Source organism: Peromyscus californicus, unplaced genomic scaffold (genome assembly GCF_007827085.1).
Source record: "Peromyscus californicus insignis strain IS unplaced genomic scaffold, ASM782708v3 Scaffold_9__1_contigs__length_137607984, whole genome shotgun sequence".
Classification (NCBI taxonomy): domain Eukaryota; kingdom Metazoa; phylum Chordata; class Mammalia; order Rodentia; family Cricetidae; genus Peromyscus; species Peromyscus californicus.
The window spans coordinates 32,254,213-32,280,693 of NW_026294617.1; the positions used below are offsets into that span (position 1 = coordinate 32,254,213).

General features: G+C 43.9%; 1 long non-coding RNA gene across 1 annotated transcript; it reads left to right on the forward strand.

The window, feature by feature from the left end:
• Positions 1 to 19,230: 19,230 nt before the first annotated feature.
• Positions 19,231 to 22,295, forward strand: LOC128106458 (uncharacterized). Its single transcript, XR_008216717.1, has 3 exons — positions 19,231 to 19,330; positions 20,271 to 20,353; positions 21,929 to 22,295. It is a non-coding gene; the product is annotated as an uncharacterized LOC128106458 (long non-coding RNA).
• The last annotated feature ends 4,186 nt before the right edge of the window (positions 22,296 to 26,481 follow it).

A 26,481-nucleotide genomic window follows, 5' to 3' on the forward strand; every position in this document is an offset into this window, starting at 1 on the left:
TCCTTACCATTTCCCCTTTTCACCTCCTAGTGGTACATTAGATGCTGGGGCCAATATTTATGCTATCTAGGAACAAAAAAGAAGAAATAGATTTATTTGGATAGTTAAAGGCACACATCTGTGTGTTTTTTTTTATTTACTTTTAGATGATTAAGATGCCCATGGTGTTTACTCTTGATAAAGACTAGCTGGATTGACTGTTCACCAAAACGTGTGACTTTTTGACCACAAACACTTTGCGACATCACGAGAGCAAACCTCTTTATTTCCCCTTGCCAGTGTTTCCCAACCTCCCCTCCCACACAGTATCGCCTAAGCTTGGGTTTGCAGATGTCACTGAATGCCTGTGCTTCCATCTGCTCCCATCAAAACCTTTGCATGGCCATAGGTTTGATTATGATTTGATCAAGCTTGGCTTCCAGCCGACTCTTTTGAGTCCCCCAAATACCCAGATCCTTTCTTTCCTTCCTCAGCCTATGAACCCCACCTCCCTCTAGAAATTTCCACGCAATGTCTCCTGAGTATGCACTGGACTCGTCACAGGACAGCCAGAGAACATCTAACCGCTCAGCTCATTCCTGCCTGGAGCTCACAGAGGCCCAAACTAGATCAGGCCGTTTGTATAGTCAGAATCAAATGCTGGCCAGTTTAACCCAATTACTCTTCACCACAAGAGAAAAATACAGTTGTTACAGAGACTGGACCTCCATGAGGAAAGCGGGCTCACAGCCAGAGACCTGTCAACACACGTCCAAGCTGTGAGGAGCAGTATCGGTGCAAATAACAAAGATTGGAGGAGGCAGGGCAGGGCAGGGCTGAGCTGTTCAACGGGCAGAAACAGAAGCTCTGGCCACAGTCTCCCACCCGCACTTTCTCCACAGACCATTGCAGAAGATACAGGGAGAGAGAGAGCAGCTGGAGAGTTCAGAGCTGAGGTGTGGCACAGCTAGGTTCTGCGGTAACTTGACAAATATGAATTATTTACCAAATACTGGGGAGAAAAAGACGAAGCAGAGAGGGCAGCTGCAGTCAACAGAGAAAAAGCAACTATTTTAAAGCAAATTTTAAGAAGAATTTCTTTCTGTGGTTTACAAGTTTCCGTGACAAACACGATAATGTTAAATCTTCCTTTTAAACTTGTGTTCTCTCTTCTACTAGTGACCTCGTTTCACCAGACACTCAGCATTTCTATTGGTCAGCTGCTGGTCAGTTCTGTTTCTGTGAGTCAGCTCCTCAAGAATCCTGCGAGGCACGGACTCCCGAGTTTGATTATAAGGATGTCGAAAATGAAGCCAGAGAGGCTGAGTGGCATGCCGAGTCACCATCACTGGAAACCAAGCCAAGATGGTTGTTCACAAGGCCCTACTCCCCATGGTCTTATTTTCTCAAATTATCTGTCCTTGTATGAGCCTGTCCTCAGGTCACTAGAGAGTGAGCCTCCCAAACTCTCAGAAGTCCTCTGGCTGCACTAGAGCCTGTGTCCACAGGAAATCATGTCCTCATTTCTTAACTAACGTAGTGGTTAAACCCATGAGACTGTGGGTTCATGCCCCTGCTCTGCCATATCCTAATGGTGTGGTGATGGTGGTTCTCCGAGTCTCTGTGAAATGAGAAAACCGTTTCCTCACAGGGGTGTGTGTCAAGGTTACCAGTGCACTTTATAGCCCTTTACAGCATTTTGGAAAAAGTATGAAAAATATAATTTTCTCCTGAAAGCCAAGCTGTCCACTGGTGTCATGGGCGATTTGTTCCAGGATCCTGCTCGAACATCCAACTCTAAGATTGATATCAAGTCCCTTATATAAAATGTCACAGTATTTGCATATAATCTACATGCATTCTCCCTATACTTTAAATAATGTCTACATTACTTATAGTGTATAATATAATGTAAATACTATAGGAATATTACCTGTTGTATATATTGTATGGTGAACAAAGAGGGGGAAAGTATATTTGCTCAATACAGATGAATTTTCCCGAAATACTTTCTAAACACAGATAAACCTATGGCTGACTAATGAAAATATTGAAAACAAGGGACACTTTCTTGGTATACCCGTAGGCATACATCTGAGACACCTTTGGAAGCGGGTTGGTGTGTGTTTATAATACACATAACAGCCAGGCTGAAGCTGAGACTGTGGTTATGAACAGTCATCCAGCCTCCTTGGGGCGACTCGCAAATTCCTTCGGAGGTCAAGTGAACTATTCCTTTAAGCTTTGCCCCTTCACTCGGGAGCACAGACAGTGGAGGGCGTTGGAAGACTCAGACAAGGGGAGGGGGCTCTAGCTTGCTTCCCGTTGCTGTGATAAACACCATGATCAAAAGCAAGTTGGGGAAGAAAGGGATTATTTCCTACTTCTGGCTCAGAATCCATTCTTGGGGGAAATCAGGGCGGAAGCTCAAGCAGAAACAGAAGCCAGAACCCTGAGGCAACAGGGTGCACTGACTTGCTGTAAGGCGCATGCTCAGCTCCATTTCTGATACAGCCGGGGGCCCACCTGTTTAGGGACGACACCCCCCATAGTGGGCTGGAGCCTCCCACATCAACTAGAGATTAAGAAAACGCCCCATAGACGCGATGACAGAACAATCGGATCAGGGCAATTCCCCGACTGAGACTCCCTCAAACGACTCTAGGTTGTGTTGACAGCTGAAGCGAACTGGGAGAGATGGTACCTCCAACCACCTTGTGTAACTAGCTCACGGTCACTCGTGGCTGCTTCTCCTTCCTTGGGAGGCAGAGTGGTGCTGGGACTCTCCTGCAGTCCAACTGTTATGCTTGGTCTAAGTCGAATGTCCTTTGACACATGCCTTTTGCGTTTAGAGCAGTTTCCCCACATACTGTTTTTAGATGGAGTGCTTAGCAGTTTTGTAGGGAGTTTGAAAAGCCCAGCAGAATATTTCCGAGGCCTTACCACATTTGCCCCATCATCACTCTTATGAAGCCAGAGTGAAGTGTCTTCAGTTTAAAAGAGTGTAGCGTGAGTGCTTTGGTCACTGTCAACAACAATTCTCACACTTGGATTTTTTTAAGATCAGGGTCACCTTTTTTCGGGTACCATAAATCAAAGCAAGCATGCGTATATGTTTGCCATGTAATATGAATTTGGCATCCAATGTTGCAGTGGTTTTTTACACGAGGGATACCTGAACTACGCGTGCAGTTGACTGTGTTTCTCTTTCCAACAAAACTGTCATGGTTCCATGTTAGCCATGATTCACCACAGTTGACGCCTTGTTGTGTTCATTTACAGATCTTAGCCCTGTGTCCTTCACTTTGAGATCCTCTGTGAAGAGTACAGGCCATCCTAACAGACAGAAGCCAGATCTCTTTGCCTAGTCTTGTTCTAACTTCTGGAGTTATAATTCTACAGCAGTGTTCCACAACACCAGGAATGGCTTGCTGTCCTAACTAGAAATGGAGTCTTCCCGCAAGGCTATAGCTCCCACAGCTGAAGTGATACCAATCAAAAGAACAGGGCCTGGCTTCTCTTCCTTGCTTGACGCTTTGCAGGAAGTCCCTTGGCTTTCCCACAGTCTCCCCAGTCTCCTGGGTCCTTGATGCCCTGCGCTCTTCAGTGCCATCCCTACCGTTTAAGTTACGATTACTGACCCCTGAGAAGACAGATGAACAGCTTCCATCTCAGAGGAACAGCTCTGACTGGAGGCGGCAAGGCAGGCAAACCAGCCAGTTCTTGGGTCCTCTGTGGGGAACCTGGGGAGAAACATGGCTTTTCCAGGCAGCTAACTGTTTCATCCTAACAAAAAGAGATGCCATCTTGATTTCCGTACCAGCTGAACACCTGAATAATGATGTTATAAGCAACACAGGACATAAAACAAATTCATCTAGCATCCAGGTAGTCAACTGTACCCAGGCTTGCCCAAACTGGCCTTTCTGTTTGCAGGGTGTGGGAGAACACAGGGCTTTGTGGGTCCCTGGGGGTGTGCCAGACCCTGGGCTGTTGCTCAGCTGTGGGAGGCACGCCAGTTCTCAGGTCTGCTAATGAGTGGTGTGGTGTCTGGCAAGGATCTTGCCTGTGAGTGAGTGTGACTAATCATGAATCTTTCCAATAATGCTGACAATTCATTCTCCGTACTCTCCTTCACCCGCTTCCTTTGCTGGAGCTGGCTGAAATAGGAGCAAATTAGTCTGATTCTGGAGAAGGCAGGGCATGCACAAAGGACCTCCCCACCTCAAAAGGTCTCCAGTGCTCTGTTCCTGGATGTTTGGCAGTCAGTGCAATTATCTGACTTGGGTGAACACAAGAAGCAATTTCTGTTGTTGTTTCTCATATTCCATCGCGGGCCTCTGAAGACACCCTGTGTCTGCACCACTGGCCTATTGAACATGTTTGCATTTGACACCTGGAAAAGCAGTGACATTGTTATCCTGTGAGTGCTTCAGCTCTGGAACGGAGGATCTGTCCATTCCCCGTTCAAACGCTTTACTTCATCAGATATTATTTCTGTCCCCTTAGGAAAATGTGGCAGATCTTAAATGCCCTGAGGTCCCTAGTTGGGGTGAAAGGCCAAGAGAGAATAAGGATTTCCTCAGATTTAACCTTTTTGCCTGCCGCTCGCTTTGTGCTCTGCTGGGTTCACTGTGCCTCTCTCTATGACCACAGCTGAGCTGCACGTTCTCTCCCAGGGAGGTGTGGACCGATCTCAGGGAAGTTAGCACTGGGGTCTGTTGATGGGTTGGGAAGCTTTGTGCTCGCCTTGCTGCTGCTGATTCAGAACTTTCAGAGGGGGTAGTAATTTTCTTTTTATCCCCCCATCCTCCCCTGGAGCTGAGGACTGAACCCACGGCCTTGAGCTTGCCAGGCAAGCGCTCTACCACTGAGCTAAATCCCCAAGAACAGGAGCCCTGATCATGACCAGATCCCTGGGAATGACTCAGGTACAATTTCCTATTAATCCAGCCAAAACACTTACACTTTGGGAGATGCAGGCAAGTGAAAGCCGAGGAATCATGGGTTGAGATTTGGAAAACAACAAAGCAGTTCATCACACTCTTCGCTCTTTATTTTTTATTTTTTATTTTATTTATTTTTTTTTTTAAATTTATTTATTTATTATGAATACAGCATGTATGACTGCAGGCCAGAAGAGGGCACCAGATCTCATTACAGATGGTTGTGAGCCACCATGTGGTTGCTGGGAATTGAACTCAGGACCTCTGGAAGAGCAGTCAATGCTCTTAACCTCTGAGCCATCTCTCCAGCCCCTCTTCGCTCTTTATAATAAACACCGAGCAGCTCAGTCTGCGTCCCCCCCGTTAACACGAATGCCTCTTTCCTCTTTGATTCTGGGACTTGGGGGACTACTATCTAAGGCAGTCTAAAGTGGCAATTAAATTAGAAGTATCAAAGCTGTATTTTCTAAATTAAAAATTGGGACATGTGTTCCAACAGGCACCAGAATATTTTCAAGAATGATAAGTAAAAGTATTTAAAATTAGATTTTTCCTTGAGTATTTTGACTATAGGACTCCCTTTGATTTTCTGTATAATTTCTCTTATGTCGCCTGGCTGCCCAGGGATAGATTGTGTGTTACATTATCTCATGTTTCTCAAACCAGGCATTTTAATATAACGATCTACATTTGCAGCTTCTCTTTAAGAACTGTGAGGTCTGGAAACAGTGGGGCAACCGGTACAGAGCAGAGGCCGAGCAAGTGCGTCCTCGGGATCCTGCGCCGCCTTGCTCCTCCATTCATTTCCATATTCCATGTTTGCCTCCTTCCTCTATATGGGCATCTGCCCGGCCTTTCTTTTCTTTTTTTTTTTTTTTGGATTTTCGAGACAGGGTTTCTCTGTAGTTTTGCGCCTTTCCTGGAACTCACTTTGTAGACCAGGCTGGCCTGGAACTCATAGAGATCCGCCTGCCTCTGCCTCCCGAGTGCTGGGATTAAAGGCATGCGCCACCACCGCCCAGCTAGCCCGGCCTTTCTAAGCATCTCATTTTATACTTGTTCCAATCACACAGTCCACAAGGCTCCTTGGGGCTCATCATCAGAGCACGGAGGTAGACACGTGACTCTCGACACGTTAGGTCCCAGCTCAGTGCCAAGTTGGTTACAAATGTGGCTGTCTGTACCTGAGGTGTTGGAGCCCCGACACTTTGCTTCTCTGGTTTCAGAAGATCCAAGAGTCAACGAGGAATATGTGATTTGGGACAGTCTCTGAGGATGCAAAACGAGAGACAGGCACCTGCCCACCCCTCCTCCACCACTGTTCTGTGCTTGGCTGACTCTTTGAAAACTGATTCTGTAACTACTTTAGGGACTGAGACTTGAACATAGAAATGTATTTGGATTTCAGGAAATGTTAGGATTAATTATAATACATTGAATAAGTTACTGAACCTTACAATGTTTTAGACTATTTTTTTTAAATATGGAGGTTAAGCCGGGCGGTGGTGGCGCACGCCTTTAATCCCAGCACTCGGGAGGCAGAGCCAGGCGGATCTCTGTGAGTTCGAGGCCAGCCTGGGCTACCAAGTGAGTTCCAGGAAAGGCGCAAAGCTACACAGAGAAACCCTGTCTCGAAAAACCAAAAAAAATAAAAAAAATAAAAAAATTAATAAATAAATATGGAGGTTATTTTAGACAACACTTTGAGAATAATATTATGATGAAATATTTGAAAACAACATTATGAAATATTATTTTGTTGTAACAACAATAACAACAATCTATAGATAAAACCTAAAAGTTTATCGAAGTGCAACTGAACAATGGAAAAGTGATTCACATGTATTCAAGTGGCTAGACCCATGTCTGTGAAAATTCTGGGGTTACTTAATATTCATTAGGCAGTGTAGAAGTTCAATCCCTCATTCAATAGGTTTCTACTGAGTACCCATTCTAGGTCAAACTGTGTAAAATTGTCCATTTCTATAAAAGCAGAAGTTTCAGGAGTTTAATCAGAAGCATCCCTGGTGCTGATAGCACAAGAGAAGACACAAACAGTTATGCAAATGGATGCCAGGAAGAGTTAGAGGTACCACCGCAGGTGTGTGGGGGCCCCATGGGTACCACGGCAGGTATGTGGGGGCCCCATTGGTACCACGGCAGGCATGTGGAGGCCCTATTGGTACCACGGCAGGTATGTAGGGCCCCATTGGTACCACGGCAGGTGTGTGGGGGCCCCATTGGTACCACGGCAGGTATGTAGGGCCCCATTGGTACCACGGCAGGTGTGTGGGGGCCCCATTGGTACCACGGCAGGTATGTGGGGGCCCCATTGGTACCACGGCAGGCATGTGGAGGCCCTATTGGTACCACGGCAGGTATGTAGGGCCCCATTGGTACCACGGCAGGTGTGTGGGGGCCCCATTGGTACCACGGCAGGTGTGTGGGGGCCCCATTGGTACCATGGCAGGTGTGTGGGGGCCCCATTGGTACCACGGCAGGTGTGTGGGGGCCCCATTGGTACCACGGCAGGTGTGTGGGGGCCCCATTGGTACCACGGCAGGTGTGTGGGGGCCCCATTGGTACCACGGCAGGTATGTAGGGCCCCATTGGTACCACGGCAGGTGTGTGGGGGCCCCATTGGTACCACGGCAGGTATGTGGGGGCCCCATTGGTACCACGGCAGGTGTGTGGGGGCCCCATTGGTACCACGGCAGGTATGTGGAGGCCCTATTGGTACCACGGCAGGTGTGTGGGGGCCCCATTGGTACCACAGCAGGTATGTGGGGGCCCCATTGGTACCACGGCAGGTATGTGGGGGCCCCATTGGTACCACGGCAGGTATGTGGGGGCCCCATTGGTACCACGGCAGGTATGTGGGGGCCCCATTGGTACCACGGCAGGTATGTGGGGGTCCCATTGGTACCACGGCAGGTATGTGGGGGCCCCAAAGGAATGGAGAGCCAGTCCCTTTGTGAGGACAGGGCTGATGCACGTCAACTGTTGAATGAATGAATCTGTGGGGTCTGGAGAGATAGTCCAGTCAGTGATGCGTGTGCCGCACAACGTGAAGACCTGAATGTGATCCCCATCATCCCCATAAAATACCAGACAGGGTGGTGCATACTTATAATCCCAGCACTGTGGAGGCAAAGACAGGCAGGCTCCTGGGCTAGCCTATGTAATGAACCCCAGCAAAAGAACCTGTCTCAGTAAACAAGGTGAATATTCCTGAGGAACCACACCAGAGGCTGTCCTTCGGTATCCACACCAATTCTCCCACATGTATAAGTGAACTTACACACACTTGTACAGGCATGCACACTTGTACACAAGCATACACATACATGAATGTGTGAAAGAAATTCTGCTGGAGATGCTGTAAATGTGTTGCTCTGATTGATTGATAAATAAAATGCTGATTGGCCAGTAGCTAGGCAGGAAGTATAGTGTAGGCAGGATAAGGAAAGAGGAGAATTCTGGGAAGTGGAAGCCTGAGTCAGGAGATGCCAGCCTGCCGTCCAGGGAGCAGCATGTAAAGGCAACAGGTAAAGTCACAGAATACGTGGTGACATATATATTAACAGAAATGGGCTGAGTTAAAGTGTAAGAGCTAGTCAGTGGTAGGCCTGAGCTAATGGCTGAGTAGTTTAATTAATATAAGCTTCTGGGTGATTATTTTATAAGTGGTTGCAGGGTCCATGGGGCTGGGCAGGGCTGGAGAAAACTTCAGCTACAAAATTCTAATGATATCAAAGCATCCTCGAAGGTGGTGAAGGCATTGTAGGTTTGAATGGAAATTGAGATCAGCATTCAACCCGAGAACAGAGTAACCAGAAAACCGTGCTACACATCTCACAGAATTTTCAATAGTTTTAGCAGGGACCAAAATGGGCCCTTCAACATGCAAGGCTAGGCTGGTGGCCTGGTCTACCATGTTAGTATCTTCTCCTTGTTGTGTCAGAGAAAAAGAGGTGTGGACACGACCCCTGTGAAAGGACAATGCCTTTTCAGCATGGGGCAGGAGCTGAATACCTGCAGATATCATTGGTTTGACCTGGACAAGAACCTGGAGACAGTGAGTGACACACATCTGTTACATCAGTCCATGCTCTGTCAGAGATCTCCAGATTACTCAGTCTCATTAGAAACCTTTTGAGATGAATGCAGTCACCCTAGATGGCTATAAACTTACTAAATTCAGTAGATAATGCAATCTTCATTTTACTAGTAGCATTAATTATTAGTAATATCAATCAGTACAAATTGATGGTTATTATTACAGTGATTTATCAAGGAGTTTAAATTCTTTTCATGTTGTCCTCATAAAACCTTGTGAGGAAGGTATCATTGCAACTCCCATATATCAGAAGAAGAAAGTGAAGCATAGAGAGGGAAATTCTCTTTCCAAAATTGTACAGCAGGTAAGAGTTAAAAGCTGGACTCACTCAGGGGCATTGTAAGCACAGTATTGCTATCATCCTCAAACAGCAGCCATAAGAATAAGGACCCTCCACTCCTCATGTCAAATCCTTCAACAGATCTGTAACCGTATGAGCTCAGCTTGACATGACAGCAGTCATCTTGAACCACAACCATGGTTATCAGGAACAACCTTGCTAGTTTTCCCACACAGTTTCTCCGTAAATTGCAATAGACAAAGCCACTGGATGGGGGGTGGACCCTTTCACCAGAGCCAAAGCTCCAGGATCTGGCTCACTCTGATATTAGCTGGAGGCAGAAAGGTCCTCTTTCTGACCCAAGTCTGGGAACTCACCTGACATTGGTGTTGCCAGGGACCAAACCTCCACCAGGAAGGGCCCGGTAGATTGTACCATGAGTGATGTGAGGTCTGGATGCCTCTTTCTTTGGTGTCACAGTACCTTGAGACTGGTCTTCAAGCACTGAGACGAATTAATAACCAACCAGGCTTTGGTCCCTAATATGCAGGGGACCCCTTTTCAGGGGCTGGTCTAGATGTCTTGGTATGAAATCAGCTAGGAACACAGCGACATGTACACTCACCTATGTGCTCGCGTCACCTGAATTATTTGGAACCGACTCGCTTCATTCTGAATCTGAACTCAAGGGCACAACGGAAAAGCACCAGCGTGGATGTTTTCTCAAGCAAGTTTCCTATTAACAAAATGGAGCTCGAAAGTTGCAACAACCCAAATTCCAGGGAGATTATACGAAGGGCCGCTGCCATTTGTGCAGTGTTTGGCTTTGCTTGGAAGAACAGAAATGATAGCTATTCTGTTATACAACCTCAGAAAGTGTCAGGGGTGGCCGGGGGCTTGGGCGCACTTAGACCTCTTGGAACCCTTTGTCAGCAACCACAGTGAAGCTGCTTTTCCTACATGTCTAAGATCCCTCTGTGCAGCAAGCCCCTCCCTGGTGCTATCCTTTCCCCAAAGATGCCAGAGCCATTTCTGCAAAGCCACCTCCCCCAACCATCGCAGAACACTGGCAAGCCTGGGAGTGTGGCCCCAGTAGCCCTGGGGAGGAAGAGTGAGGATACCATGGGGTGGAAAGAGCGCCTTGGTGGCTCAGCTCAGCCCCTCTCAGTATTCACCTCTCTGTAAGAATAACAACCTCCATCTCTGATGGACTAACAGATGACTACAAAGGCGACATTATTGGGGAAATGTCAAAAAGAAAAAGCATAAAGAGCAAAGAAGTGAAAACATTTTTCTAAAGAGCCTTCCTGTGAATCTCTGTGGTTGAAAGGAAATCTTGGCCCTATCAAGGGGAAGGGGGAGGCTCATGGTTCCCCAAAGCCGGCCATGCTAATTAGGTACAAGATAACTGTAGAGATAGTGGAAACCCCAACTTTCAGTGATATAGCACAATTTTTTCCCCACAAAGACCAGTCTTAGACATGTTTGGCACTCTATGGTGTGTCCAAGAGCCATGATTAATCTCTGCTTTGGTTTCTCCATCTCCTACCTCCATCATCCCTTCAAGCCTGAGCAGGGAAGACCGCAAGCAAAGTTCTGATGTGGCCAAGCCTCTATGGCACACATCATGGCTACCCACATCACTCTATGTAGGAGTAATCAGAATAGACCCACCCCCAACTTCTTGGTCACAGCTCCCCAGCGTAAGTGGAAAGCCAGGCCTCTGGCAGGCCGTCCTTGCCTCTGCTACTTTTGTGCTGATTATAAAACAGCGAAAATCCTTCAGAAATGGTTTTCAAGGTTCCTATAGCTGTAATTAATGAGGCAATTCCATATAATTTATCTGGTAATCAAGAGAGGTTTATTTCTGGGGTAACTTACAGCCAGTAGGGGTTGGTTACAGGATCCGGGAGAGATGAGTTACCATCCAGCTTCCAGGACCATGAGGTATCTAGAAGGGGCCAGCATGTATGCACCTCGAGTCTTAAGGGGCTCCCTCTCAGCCATGTCCCAGGGGCAGGTCATAGGCAGGTGTGGCAGTTCTGGGAAACAGAGGCCTTGGCTGGCTGGTTTGTGCTTGGGGAAACGGACCTTTTCAGTAAGGAAAAAGGGTAGCAAGGACTGCAGACAGACAGGCAACTCACAGGCTCCTGCAAAGCAAAGTTATGCATTGGGGGTGATTCTTAGAATGGAGCTCTAAAGCAAAATAAAAACTATAAAATGGAAAAACAATGATCACACTGCTGTCACACTTGGGGCAGTATTTCAAGGTCAAAACTAGAACAGCTACCCACTACTGGTTTCTTTCTCCAAATCACTCACTCTTTCCCAAACTACTCACATACTGTGCAGTTTATGGTGGGACCCAGGCTTAGCCAGCTGTTACACAACACAGAAGCCAAAATGTGGTTTTGTCATTGGGAGATAAATATATTCAGTATTGATACCATTATTCTTTTGCTGCCATAATTTTCAAACATTTTCTGTTAAATTCCATGTCCCTGGAAATATTATTATATCAACTGCTGTTGGTATTAGCATTATTGTGGGAAATTGAATTCTGTTCATATCCTTTATGATGGTAGGAACATTTTCTTCCTTTTATGCGTATTATAGGAACATTACAAAGAGAGTTACAGACACACCTGTGTTTTTAAGAAGCTTGGTGTTTAGAAAGAATTTGTTAGAAAATCTTTTAATGATTTATTTTCTATCTTAGGGAGCCACCTCAGTAACTTTCCAGTTAAGCTGGAGATGGAGGTACCAGGTGTTAAAAAGAGGGACCAACCACGTCTGGCTCAGATTCTGTTAGTTCCTGGGTGGGGCCTCTCTCTCTCTCTCTCTCTCTCTCCCTCCCTCCCTCCCTCCCTCCCCTCCCTCCCTCCCTCCCTCAGAGATGGCTGGGAGCAGAACATCCATGGCTCTTGGTGTCTCTAAAGGGGGGACCAACATTTCCCTGGCTCAGCCTTTCTGAGCATGTCAGGGATGAACATGTACATTAAGACTCTTGTGAATAGACGAGACAGGAAAATGACAACCAGAGTCCAGTTATAGACACCTATCTTGAAATTAAGTCAAACTATACATTAACATATATGTATTGTATATGTGCCTTGTGTCTATGTATGTTTCGTTCATTTTCTGTTCTTATGCCTGCCAAGTAAGTTTTATTCACATCCTGACTCATTTCGTGTTGGATACTGTTTCTTTCGTTACTTTTATAATCTTACAGCTGCCTCCAAGTGTGTCCATGTGTACCCATGAGTACACACACACACCACACACACACACACACACACACACACACACACACACACACACACACCACTGCTGCTTGAAAAGTAGTCCTTGACTTTAAGTTGTTCTTGATGTATTTTTACTAAGGAACACAGAGTTGAGATGAAAAAAAAAAAAGAAAAGAAAAAGAAAAAAGCTATAATTAGGTAAATGATGAGAGTGCCAGTGTTTTAGGCAGCGAGCTGGAGTGAGGGAGTATTCTGGGAGTTCCACAACGTATTTTAGCTTACATATTACTTGTCATAATCTCTTCACAGGTTCATAATCAGCTCTGGGAAACAGAGGCCTTGGCTGGCTGGTTTGTGCTTGGGGAAACGGACCTTTTCAGTAAGGAAAAAGGGTAGCAAGGACTACAGACAGACAGGCAACTCACAGGCTCCTGCAAAGCAAAGTTATGCATTGGGGGTGATTCTTAGAATGGAGCTCTAAAGCAAAATAAAAGCTATAAAATGGAAAAGCAATAATCAATTCTGTCTTCCACAGTCTGAGCTGAACTATGGCTGTCTCCTAGGCTACCTGCTGTGTGCTGCGGTGATGCTTTGGCTGCAAGTGGAGTGTGCAGCGAAGGCAGAGAGCCCAAGGGCGCTCTTCCATTTCCTGGACATCTCAGAGAGTCCCCACGGCATGACACACAGGTGGAAATGCAGCATTGGAAGACAGCCTACTCATGAGCAAGGGTCTTGGTTCCCAGAAGAGCTCCGGGGAGTCTCACACAGAGGGCAGGAACCACCAGCTCTGTTACTTCTGCCTTTTAAACTCACTCAGAGACTTCTCTGTGTGTCTGGGTGAGGGGGTGAGTTAAACTTAACCACGGGTCTGAGAAGCAGGGCAACTGAGCACTCACTGTACCCGGAATATCGCAAAAATTCAGTCGGTTCTTTGTTGCCGTGTTTTTCTGCTTCTGTGGATTCAACCAACTCCAAGTGGAAAATATTTCTGGATAAATTACAGTTGTATTGACTCTGTATAGGCTTTCCCTCTGTCATTCATCTCTAAGCGATGCGATATTTATAAAGCATTTGCATTATGTAAGGTCTGAGAGTGCATCTAGAGATGGTTTAAAGAGTACAGGAAGACTTGAACATGCCTAGGTTACATGAGAACCCAATGCTACTTTGTGTAAGAGACTTGTGTATCTTAGAGTTTGGCGTCTGGGGCCTGCGGGACCTATCTGCAGATGCCAAGAGACGTCTGTGCCTTGATCTGTGCTGCAGACACCTTAACAGACACACTAATGCAAGCAAGGCGTGATGCTTTTCCTGCTCCTCTCTTTTCCTCCTTCCTCCTAACTATTTTTGACCAAAAAGTGTGTTCATTGCCGGAGCAGAATTAGGTCAGACCCAAGCTGAATATCAAGCTGACAGAGGGGAACTAGTGCCAGCATAGACTAAATGAGGAGTGAAAAGAAAGTCTCACTCTGAATCCAAATATGGGAATTTAGAGGGAAAAGGCTAATATTAGACTGCTCAAGAGTTAGTACGAAAAGGTGTGTTTATTGCCAGGAGCCGGGGAGTTTCTACCCATCTCCTTATTTTATTGTATAAGAGTTATACTCTTGCCTGGTAGATGTTAAAGACTCAACAACATTAACTATTAAGATAAAAAGTATTATTTATTTTTTTAAAAATAGAAGGTCTTGAAAAACTGCCCTCATCATTTCTCTTCAAGGACATGACATGCCACACATTATAACTGCAGGGTCATTTCTCAAGAGTCTTAAAGGGTCTGCCTCTCTGTGTCATCACGGGAGCAGCTTCCAACAGTCTCACTTTCATGTAGAAATAACCATCTCATTAATGATGCTAAGTTTATATTGTAAATACATTATCACCACTCTCACACCAACTGCTATGTTAAAAAATAATTACTAATTGGTTTCAGCAAGTGCATTATAAAAAGGCGGCTAATTTTAACTATTTTCCTCCTCTCCATTTTAGAACAACAACAACAAAAATTGGAATGATTCAGAGAAAGCAATCTGTTACCTGGAGGAATCTAATAGTTTTCAAAAATGATCTTTGATCAAAGTTTTATATGCAAACGGTGACTCGGGTAACCTGAGGACTGAGTTGAAGCCCACAGTCTGGATCTTTCTCCCCAAATGTCACCGTAGGGAATCAATCAATTTCACTTACTTCAGCTTTGCGCCTAGGTTATTTCTAGGAGACCTTGTAAACACTGCCTGGCCCTCCATCACACTCTCCGATGCATCCTTCTAGATCTTTCCCTCTCTGGTCCCCGAATACCTGTTCTCGGGCAAGTGCCTGGCCTCTATTCCCGTACTTGCTCTCCCTAGACCCCCCCAGTTCCCACCATCACAGCCTCCTTCCTCGGCCTACACCACCCTTTCCTCTCTTATCTTCTGGCACCTTTCAGCCAAGCCCAAGTCCAGCAGACTCAGTCGTGCATTCTTTCTGGTCTTAACCAGAGCTGCCGTCCCCGTGAGAGTTTTCCTGCATTGGTTCAAGTACAAGTGTGTGGCCTTCGATGTTGCTCCTTCCTTTACACGTTCAAAGTACCGCCGGTTCCCACAGCGGCTGTTCCTCCGGATGTTGGCGCCTCTACCATCCTGAACTCCCCAGCTGGGCCTGGCTTTCCCCATCACCTACCACTGGCAAGTGCCTGCCAAGTTTCAGCACCTCCTCTGTGCTGAGTCGGTATTAATCACCACAGAGAGAATTCTAGAACTCAGATCTTGGCGTGGTGAATTATTGGCTGTATTTGTGGCAATTTTATTTATGCTCCGAGCCTCAAATTTTCACTTCTAAAACACAGAGAAGAGGGAAGAATAAAAATAATTGATAAAATGCTTCATGTAGTGCTTCTCACATTCCTCTTTGGTTTTGGTGTACATCTGATTAGCTACATCCTGCCTAGAAAAATGTGGAAAAAGAGTGAAGAGTAGTTTTCTTACTGATAAAGACCATTGAAAGAGAATAGGTAGGTAGAATATTGAAATTCTAATCCAATTGTCTTTATTTTTAATATTACTATTAAATATTAAATATAATTGCCCGTATAGTGATCCTACATTTTCCATTCATTTGTTTTATATTTATTAAACACCCTCTTTGTTGATTTTAATTTCATTCTTGTCTTCTTTTGAATTATTCAAGCATTTTTGTTTCTTGTATTTTCCCCTATTGTAGTGGTTTGGGTAAGAATGCCCCTCCCCCACTGACCTATACGTTTGACTACTTAGTCATCAGGGAGTGGCACTATTTAAGAAAGATTAGGAGGTGTGGCCTTGTTGGAGAGAGTGTGTCACCTTGGGCTTTGAGGTTTCAAAAGCCCACCCCAGGCTCAGTGTTGCTTTTTCTACCAAAGGATCAGGATGTAGCTCTCAGCCTGTCTTCATGCGGTCTCATCCCTTGCCGTGATGATAATGGACTCTGAAACTGTAAGCAAGCCCCCCAATTCAATGCTTTCTTTCATAACAGCTGCTTGGTCATGGTGTCTCTTCACAGCAATAGAACAGTGACTAAGACTCCTATTATCATTATTAATATGTTTTAGTGCAGGTTATGGTGCCATCCTGACATGTGGATTTAAGGATTTGTTTGAGAGAAAAAGACAAGAATAAGATTCATTATCCAGGTAGTTCATTTCTTTTCTGAGTTCAGATCAAGGCTCTGGGAATAGTGAGAGATTAAAAGAAGCAAAGTCTTCCGTACACAGTGTGAAGCCTAAAGAGAAATAGCATGAATTCTTGGAGCCAGAGAGTCTTGGATTCTGGAGTGTGTGCAGTTGTTAAAACTGTATGGCCACAGACAACTGCCTACGTATAGTTTCTTCAGCCCAAACACTAGTGTGATGCTCTCTCTGGGGCTTGAAGACTAGAGATGATGCGCAGAAAAGTGTAGCACAATCAGCACACACAGGAGATAGAAACTGGTGCTATAATTAATCACCTAATTCGCCAAATTCAGTCTGATCCCCTTGCCAGTATAATTAAGTATGGCAAATGGAGACTGTTCTGTTACCACTGTGTTTTGCTTTCTTATAACATAAAACTGTTATACATGATTTGAGTGTTTGTACTTGTCAGTGCTCTGATTTTCAATTTTGTGAACATGATTCAATCAAGAGTACATATGTTTGTACTAATTGTAGGATTTGGAAAAATAATAACCATGTGTATCGTTTGGTGACATTTGCCATTTTCCTTGTAAGGCAGATGTTCAACATTAGAGTTATATTATTCCTGTTATTGCTACAAAGTGCTCCAGCATAAAGCATAGTTAAGAAATCAGGACTATTACCTTAAAATAGTACCATCTACAAACGTACCTGGAACAGCACAAATAATAAACATAAAAACAACTTCCAAAGTCCTTTGTCTTGTGACTACAGTCTTTCAAGTTAGACCTACTACAAATTCAAACTCTTTGTAATTATTTTTCTATCAGTCTTTCTTGGAACTTCTGTATGTGTCCTAACTGTATGTGTCCTGTATGTGACCTGGGAACCAGTCTTGTATAGCGGAGCAACCTACCCCAGGCACACCTCCCTCCTTTCTCTGCTTTCCCACAGGTACCATGGACTAAATCACTCCATGTGCTTTGTGTTACACATCACCTGTAAACTTCCTTTAAGTTAGCTGTACATTTGAAAAGAAGCACTCATAACTAAGGACTGTAAGCCTCACAATGTACATGATTTTAGGTCTAGATTCACTTACTTCTACAAGTCTAGATCTACATGTCTAGATCTACATGTCTAGATATCAAGAAATGGATCTTGACCTGAGGACGACAATGATGATGTCAGTTATGACATCGATGGTGTTGGCAATGATATTTGGAGAAACTCTTAGACTCTGGATACAGTTTTCCATATTATGATACTTTTATTCACCTAGTGTCTATTTCCTCTCCTCCTCATTATGTTTTTTCTCCCCACATGAGGAGGGACTGTGTGACAGAGGAGCCTTGAGAGGAACTGCACATGCCCAGTTCGTTATTCTTGGCTCTGTTTTCAGCTTCGACTTCCTGCAAGGCAGATGTCTGCTGCCTGTGATAAACAGCCTGCTTGCTCTCTGAGAAAACTGTGATGATGGTCTGGTGATGTCTACAGAAGGAAGGACACATTGTATCCTGGGATAAATGCTAGCAAGGTTGTAGATCTAGGGATATTTTTTTCTAATTGCCTTTACCAATAATAAAGGTAATATTTCAAGTGTCACTTGCCTTACTTCTACATCTAAAATTTGGTATTAGTTTGTTAATTCATCCTTTGGACTTACAACAAACGAGTAGCTTTTCTTCCTTGTCTGTAAGATTGAGGAAGGGTAGTACTAACTGAGTTAAGATGTATAAAGTGTTTAGAAGTTGACCTGCCAAATACTAAACACTTAATCAATGTTATATTTTTAAAAATTAAATCTTAGCTGCATTTCAGAACTAGGTTAAAAGCTCTGTATTGGACTATGTAGTGTAGCAGTTAGCAGACATCTGAAATAGACACCATGATCGATGTCACGGGAGGAAACTGACGTTCAGGAAGGTCCCACACTTGACATGGTTGGCTTCATGGTACAATGTGCAACTCTCTCTGCTGCACACATTAGCTGTTGGTAATAAACAAGGGAGATATGAAGAGAGAGAGAGAGAGAGAGAGAGAGAGAGAGAGAGAGAGAGAGAGAGAGAGAGAGAGATTAATGCTACTAAATGTGTCACTTTTAGGTAGAGAAGAAATTGAGAGTACAACTTTTCCTGATCACCAACTGAGAGCTTAGCCTGAGAAATAGCAAATTCATTTTGGTGTTTTAAAGGGCCCCATTTAACAAACATCAAATATGACATGAGACTATGTATATGCTATAATTTGGGTCTTCAGTATTCCTCAAAGCACCGTGTCCTAGAGGACTGGTTTTCCAAGAGGTGCTCTTAGGAGGCAGTAGAAGAGGGGCAACCATGATGTACTGCCTAAAGCAGCAGGCCAACTGGCCATGGACTGGAACTCATAAAACAGTCACAGAGCTTGCAGAGACAGCTCAGTGGTTAAGAGCACTCACTGCTCTTGCAGAGGACCTGGGTTCAGGTTCATGGTTCAGGTACAGGAAAGCTATCACCATCTGTAACTCTGGTTCCAGGGCAATCCAGTGCTTTTATCTGGGTTCCTCAGGCATTGCATGCACCTGGTATATACGAACTCAGGCACACACACAAACACAAAAATAAAAGTAAGGAAATCTGGGGGGAAACACTGTGGGTCACAATGAACCTTTTCCCTTTGCAAACAGATTATTCAGACACTGTGTTACAGCAATGAAAAGCTGAGCGCACAGTATTCATGAAACTCCAAGTGAGTCTGAGAGGATTCATCGACATCTCTGTCCAACACAGGTCTCTTGGTGTTTTATCGTCCTCATGGGAGAGTCTCCCTGATCATTGGTACACCAATGAGCCAGAGGACTCCATTACTACCAGTGGTACACAGTTACGTGCCTTTCTGGTCTGTGGTAGTTTGAAAGAAAACGGCCCCCAAAGGGAGCAGCACTATGAGGAGGTGTGGCCTTGTTGGAGGAAGTGTGTCACTGTGGGGGCGGGCTTTGAGGTCTGTTTTCTCAAGCTTCCCTCACTGTGACAGTCAGTTGACTTCCTGTTGCCTCTGAGTCAAGATGTAGAACTCTCAGCTCCAGCATCACGTCTACCTGCATGCTGCCATGCTCCTCGTCATGAAGATAATGGACTGAACCTCTGAACTGTAAGTGAGCTCCAATGAAATGTTTCCTTATAAGAGTTGCCGTGGTCATAGTATTGTCTCTTCACAGCAATAAAAAAAAAAACCTAACACAGTCTCTCTCAATGACCCCCACTAATCAAACACTTCCTTCTTCTAAGCATCAATAACCTTGCAGTTAGGCTTTACCACCCAAGCTTTCCCCAACTACTCCAGCAAAGGGCCTGGAGAGATCACTTTTAAAATGAAGGTATGATAGCTGAAGCAAATCTTGGGTCATCGCTTGGTAGGGAAAACACGATTCTTCAGACAAAAACATAGAACTCTTGAAGCAGATTTGGATCTTGCTGACATTCACAGATGTTTGGAAAGCCATGGATTTTACATCCTGAATCTGGGCCAGGAACTAGAGAAGTGGATATGCTTCTTACAGCTTAGTGAAAAAATAAATGTGATGATGGACTCTCAAAGCTGCTCGCCTTTCTGAACCCCAACTGCATGTTACTGAGAAAGGAGTGATGAGCTAAACTTCAAAACACTCTACAAATCAAGCCAAGGTGTCCAAATATCTCGGGTTAGTATGTTAGCCAGTATTCGGAGCATGTGAACAAAACTGAACACCCTTTGATTTTTTTTTTTTTAAAGAAACATGCAACATTCATGTGAAATCTAGTTTTTAATGCTGGATTTGATTAGTTTTAATGATGGGTGTTTTAGAGCAAGTACAAGTCTATTCTCAGGGACCTCAGTTTCTCAACCCACAATTAGGACTAAATAAAGCACACTGGCAAGATTCTTTATAAGGTTTAACTTCACTTTGACTTTCCTGGATGTGGCAGCTGTAAACCCACAAGTATCTGAGCCAGAATTTCTTTATGACTTCTCCGCCTCCCCCAGGAATAAGTAAAGCACTTTGCAAAAGAACCATTAGCTCTCTTGAATCACTGTTCCATTGTATTAACAGGGTACCCACGTGGCTTTTAAGTGTTGATGCAACATCCTTAAAACAGTCTCCCATTTCCAAGGATTAAGTAAGGCACTTGGAAGGTAAGAGCTGCTCATTGTTTTAACATTTTGTTTATCTTTTTCATAAGGCATATTCGGTTAGGCCACCCACAGTTTCCATTTTATAAGAATGTCCCCTCCCAACCAAAAAATTTTTGAAATTAACATAATAAAATGGTTTAAATGGATAACTCAAAATTAGCATTAGGTAATGAAAATAAATATTGGTTGTGTAAGAGGTAAAAAGTTCTGCTTTCTATATCCTTGCATTTATAACTATAAAGGCTCAGATTTTGGCTGGGTATGATGGGACATACCTTTAAGGCTGGTACTTAGGCAACTGAGGCAGGAATAGCTGGAGTTGGAGGTCAGCCTGGAATACATAGGTAGCCCCTGTCAGACAGAGAGAGAGAGAGAGAGAGAGAGAGAGAGAGAGAGAGAGAGAGAGAGAGAGAGAGAGAGGAAAAAGATATAATCCAACTACTCCAAAACAAAAACACCACACAGACAAGCACAAACAACACTAAAAGTGAGTCTGCTCCCTGGTTCCTTGGATCCCTTACCCTTTGCTTAGATGTTGTATGTGATAACCTGGCTGAAACTGAGAGCGGACATCTGACATCTGGGCCAACTGTGATGACCAGCTCACCCCTTGTCCCCATCCCTCGCCCAGCTTCTGCCAGCTTCAAGACTAACAACTCAATGGCACCCCATCCCCGGGGACTGTGCCTACTGTATACATCTCAGGGACTGCATCTACTGGATACAGAAGAGCTCTGTCTTCTCTTGCTTTTTAGCTTAATCTGTAGTAGACATCTCCTAAGACTTGTCCTCCATGCTTCCTGGATTTCATTCTTCAATTATGAGACAAGAACCTAAAAACCAAGGGTTCGGTGTGGCTCAGTCGGCTACCAAGTTTTCCAAGACCCTAGGCCCTCCAGATGAACTCACTCAAGAGCTGAGAAAGGCTTCATCAAACTCAAAGATACCTCCAAAGTTGCAATACTAAAAGGTTTCTTTAATTAGCTTTTCAAAAGTTAGCATACAAAGTAATGTGCCTCAGGATGGCATTTTTGTACAGACTTTGTTCCCACTGACCTGCCTTCCCCTCCGCTCTCCTGCTCCCTTCCTTGCCCCCTCAAGTCCTTCTGCTGGTCCTCCTCCTCTTCTCCACAGCCACCCCACTTTGCTTTCAAATGTCAAATGTTCTAGGAGCTTTTTTTTTTTTTCCATCCCTGCCTTCGATTCCCTTTCACCCTCCATGGTTCCTTTCTTAGTTTCATGACCCATGCCCCACCATGCACACACATGAACACATATAAAACCTGAAGCTGTGAAACTGCCTAGAGGAAGGCCAGGTATGGTGACACACACCTATAATCCCAGCATTAGGGAGGCAGAGGCAGGCAGATCTTCGTGAGTTTGAGGCCAGCCTGGTCTATAGGGTGAGTTCCAGGAAAGCCAGAGATACATAGTGTAGCAGGAATCTTAAAAGGTCTTATTAATAAAATCAAACCTCAGGCCAATTATTGGGGTGAATGCTGGAAGTTCAGAGAGACAGAACAAGCCACAGCTAACCTCACCTATCCAACTTCTCAACTGGTCTTGTTTCCTCAGACTGGAAGCCTCTGTGTCCTCATATCCGAATGGCTCTCAGCTGAACTGCTGCTCGAAAGCCTGAACACTTAACCAGCCAAAATGCTTAACCAGCCAAATGCTTCTAGTTTCTGGTCCTCACGCCTTATATACCTTTCCGCTTTCTACCACCACTCCCTGGGATTAAAGGCTCGCTTTCTGGGGGATTAAAGGCATGAGTCACTATGCTTGGCTGTATCCTTGAACACATCGATTTCTGCCTCTGGAATCCTAGGATTAAAGGTGTGAATGTCACCATTTTCTAGCCTTTGAATCTAGTGGCTATTCTGTCTCTGACCCCAGATAAGTTTATTAGGATGCACAATATTTTGAGGGACACAATACCACAATATAGTAAGACCCTGTCTCCAAAAAACAAACACCCCCACATACACAAAAAAAAGGAAGAGAGAGAGGGGGGGGAGGGAGGGAGGGAGGAAGGAAGGAAGGAAGGAAGGAAGGAAGGAAGGAAGGAAGGAAGGAGAGAAGTATATGCCTATAGGAATATACTTCAAGGCATTTAAATGGGCAAGAATTTTCTGAAAAAGATTCTAGAATCACAGAAATAAGCCCAACGATGGAAAACTGGGATTCCATGAAATTAAAAAGCTGCTGTACAGCAGAGAAAACCATCAGCGGAGTGGAGGAAACCTGCAGACTAGAAGAAAATCTTTGGCAAAGAGTTTGAATGGATCTCACAGAATCTTACATTTTACTGGTGGGTAGGGCACAGCTGAAACCACAGTTTTAAAGTGCTCGAATCCAAGAATGTTTGTGCCTCCAAATAGGGGAACAAAAATGACGATTTAAAAAGATAGCATTCAGCCAGGCCGCGGTGGTGCACGCCTTTAATCCCAGCACTTGGGAAGCAGAGCCAGGCTGTGAGTTCGAGGCCAAGCTGGTCTACAGAGCAAGATCCAGGACAGGCACCAAAACTACACAGAGAAACCTTGTCTCAAAAAACCAAAAACAAAAATAGTATTCCTTTTGCATATCAGTGTGTTCATACATGATAGGAAACTTAGGGGATTCATATCAGCAAAACAAATAAACTAGCATTTAGAAATGAAGATGACCACAGCATTTTATTCCACATTCTTTTCTTTACCATTTATGATGGTCTCCTGGTGTCAGAATTGAGTTATTGTTATCTTGTGAGTTACTTGAGTTCTTATATACAGTTTGGATATTAGTTCCTAATGAGACACATGGTTTTGATATATTTTATCTTATTTTGTAGGCTTTCTCTTTACTCTGTAAGGAGCTTTGCTTGGATGCCACCTTAAAAAGTGATGTCAGTTTAGTGCTACAACGTTATATAAGGAGAACTTCCCTGGAATGAATTTACACAGTGGCATAGAATCAAAACATTGGGTTATAGGGCACCCAAATACCAAAGAGGTCCCCCAGCTTACTGGAGGTTAGACATATGTCCTTGGCTATGTGATTTGTGGGCAAAGCATCCATGCATAGTGCATTAGACAGTGAGTTTCCTGGAAGGGATGATGGGGGTGGGGTGGGGGGGTCAGTATCTTGAGAATTCTCTAGGGAAAGTCATTGCTGAACCTCATGTAAAGTATTTCTAAAGGACAGGCCTGCAGTTTGTTCATAGTATTTCCATGCTTGTGTTCACGATGGCTGAACACAGGCATCACTGGTGTTGTGGAACTCTATTTGAACATCACATAGACAAGTACTCAGAAAGTGTATTCCCTTGGAAGCAAGGTTGAAAAGCACAGAGGTGTGTTGCTTCTTAGGGGGATCCTAGAAAACTGTATGATGGTATTCAGACCTTAAAAAAAAACCCCTCATCTTTCTTAAAGAGTATAGAGGCAGGGCCTGGGAGAGATGGCTCAGTGGTTCAGAGCACTGACTGTTCTTCCAGAGGATCCAGGTTCAATTCCCAGCACACACATGGTAGCTCACAACTGTCTGTAACTCCAGTTCCAGAGACTCTGACTCTTTTACACTAATGCACATAAAATAAAGTTAAAAAAGCCAATAAAGGCATTTAAAAAAAGTATAGAGGTATCTTAGACAGAATATAAGAGCGCCACAAGGGGAACTAGATTCGGACACTATTCATAGTCTTCAGATGATGGAGGCAGAGGGAGGCAAATATTTTTATTTTGACTCTATTTTCTGTATATTTTAAAAATTACTACTATTTGCATACTTGCTTTAAATAATGAAAAAAGTCAAATAAGTGTAATGATACAGCCTTTAAAACTAAATAGCCTCAGTGTTTCAAGCCTGGGCTCTGTCTCAGCATCCAGGGCTGTTAAGGAAACTGCCTTGGTGGTCTAGGTAGCACCGAGTTACTGCTGCAGCTGTTCAGTGTCTATTAACCATGAAACAGTCACATATACAATAAACACTAGACATCACACAGCAATTTCTTCAAAGATTTAAACATCAATGACAGTCAAAGAAAATAATCTGGCCTTAAAACAGTCTTCTATATTTTTATCCCCACAAATCAATTTTTTTTTTAAAAAATTGCTCTCAATTTAAACTATCTATTTTTTGCAGCTTAATATTTTTGAAGGATTGTATAGAATAATAATACCAAATAACCGTTTACTAAAGGAACACCCTAAAGGAAGCATCCCAGTTTTAATTTTATTGCATTAAAAACCTCACTTTCCCATTATCTGACTCAGGTGACTCCCCACAAAGAACTTGGTTTATTGTCCCTTGTTTCCTTGTTATGAAGCCGTGTATTAGTATGGGACCAATAAGACCCTTGAAATGGGATGTAATTCCATAGAATTAGTTAAAAACAAATTGGGCATATGTGGTTAGCTTTGCTTTTGAAATTAGCCTATCAGGTGCTGATCTCCATAATTAAAGAATCCTAATTCATAATTCTCTGAATCACTGAGTTTGGCAGGGAAATGCCAGTAATTTTCATTTCACAACACAGTGCCTCAGACAGTAATAAGCCAGAACGAAACACATGCAGGTTTAATCAGGTAGCAAAGCTTGTCAAGTACCCACTCTGAAATATGGGAGTCTGGCGCCTCAAGTGTGAGCCTTGGAAAACTCCCTCAGGGGATGTTATATTCTCTGATGTGTACCTTCTCGCAGCTTCTGCTGACACCTTTAAGAGAAGAAGAAAAAAATATCACCCAGATGAGGCATCAGTATTCAAAACAAAGCACTCTCAATATGACTTCTTCGAGTCAAGGATACAAACATACCTGAGAGTGCCCCGGAGCACACACACACATATAAATGCAAGCACACATACAAACATGGACACACGTTTGCAGCTGTCAAATGCAGAGACGTAGATGCAGAAATACAAGGTACTTGAAGGCTGAGTTTATCTTCAGGTTGTTTTGGTCCAAATACCAAAAGAAGGAAGAGGAGGAGGAGGAAGAGGATGTTTTTCTTTTAAAACTTGTGTAAAATTTTGACTTTAGTTTATGTCGTTCCAACTGCTATTGTAGGCCAGAAAAAAGAGCCCCTTAGATAGATAATCAAGATAAAGGTTAGAAAATCTTCGGTATGTTTTGTTGATGTTGTTGTTTTATGGTAGTTCCAGGATCTGGCACTTAAGATCCATGGTAGACCATCTAGGGAGCTAGTAAATAGAAAACTATGCAAAATACATCTTGCGTAACTCAGTTTTACAGGTAAGTCGTGTCTACTAGCAGGCCTATCCTGCCTGTCAGTCCCCTAACACTGGGGGACTACTGAGCCATTCTCCTTTGTGAACAGCTGCAGACCCAAGGAAAAGAACCCATTCATAGTCCTGCTGACCAAGATCTGCATGTGGGGTCTTCAAGGCCCCCAGCCAGCATCCTTTGACTCTGTCTCTAAGGTCCTTGCTGTCTTTTCCTTGAGTTCATTTCCCTGAGAATAGACATCACTGCTAGGATTAAGAGGTAACCAAGGGCTGGCAGCTGAGGTGACTATGGCTGGGACCTTTAGGCCAAAGTCCCAGTAGGCCATAGTTATGAGCTCAATGCGTTTGATGGGGGTAGAAGAGGCCAAAACCGAACCCAATGAAAATGAGCCCTGGTTAGGTAGGAGTGGATTTGTTCACAGTCCCCAAACTCCACATCTATCAGAGCAGGGGCCTACCCACTTTCTGCAGACAAGCTCAACTCAGACAAACCTGAGGCCTCAGGGTCTTAAGAGAGTGTCTTGCTTAGATTTTATTTTTCTATTTTCCTCTCCAGTGATGAAAACATTCAAATGGGGTTTGTCATTTAGGGATAGTTATATCTAATTATAATCATTAAGTGAAATTTTAAAAATCTGCTAAAGAAATACAGGGAAGATTTTCTGTCTTGGCTAACATTTTGTGTGTGTGTGTGTGTGTGTGTGTGTGTGTGTGTGTGTGTGTGTGTATGTGTGTGTGTGTGTGTGTGTGTTAGAAAACTTAAAAATAACAATACAAGAAAGTAACCAAATTAGTAGTGGATACTATGTTTCAGTTCAACAACTATGAATAAAAATTCATAGAGAATAAATGAATTTAAAAGAATTTCTCCAGAGGCAATATTCTACCTTAGGTGTGAACT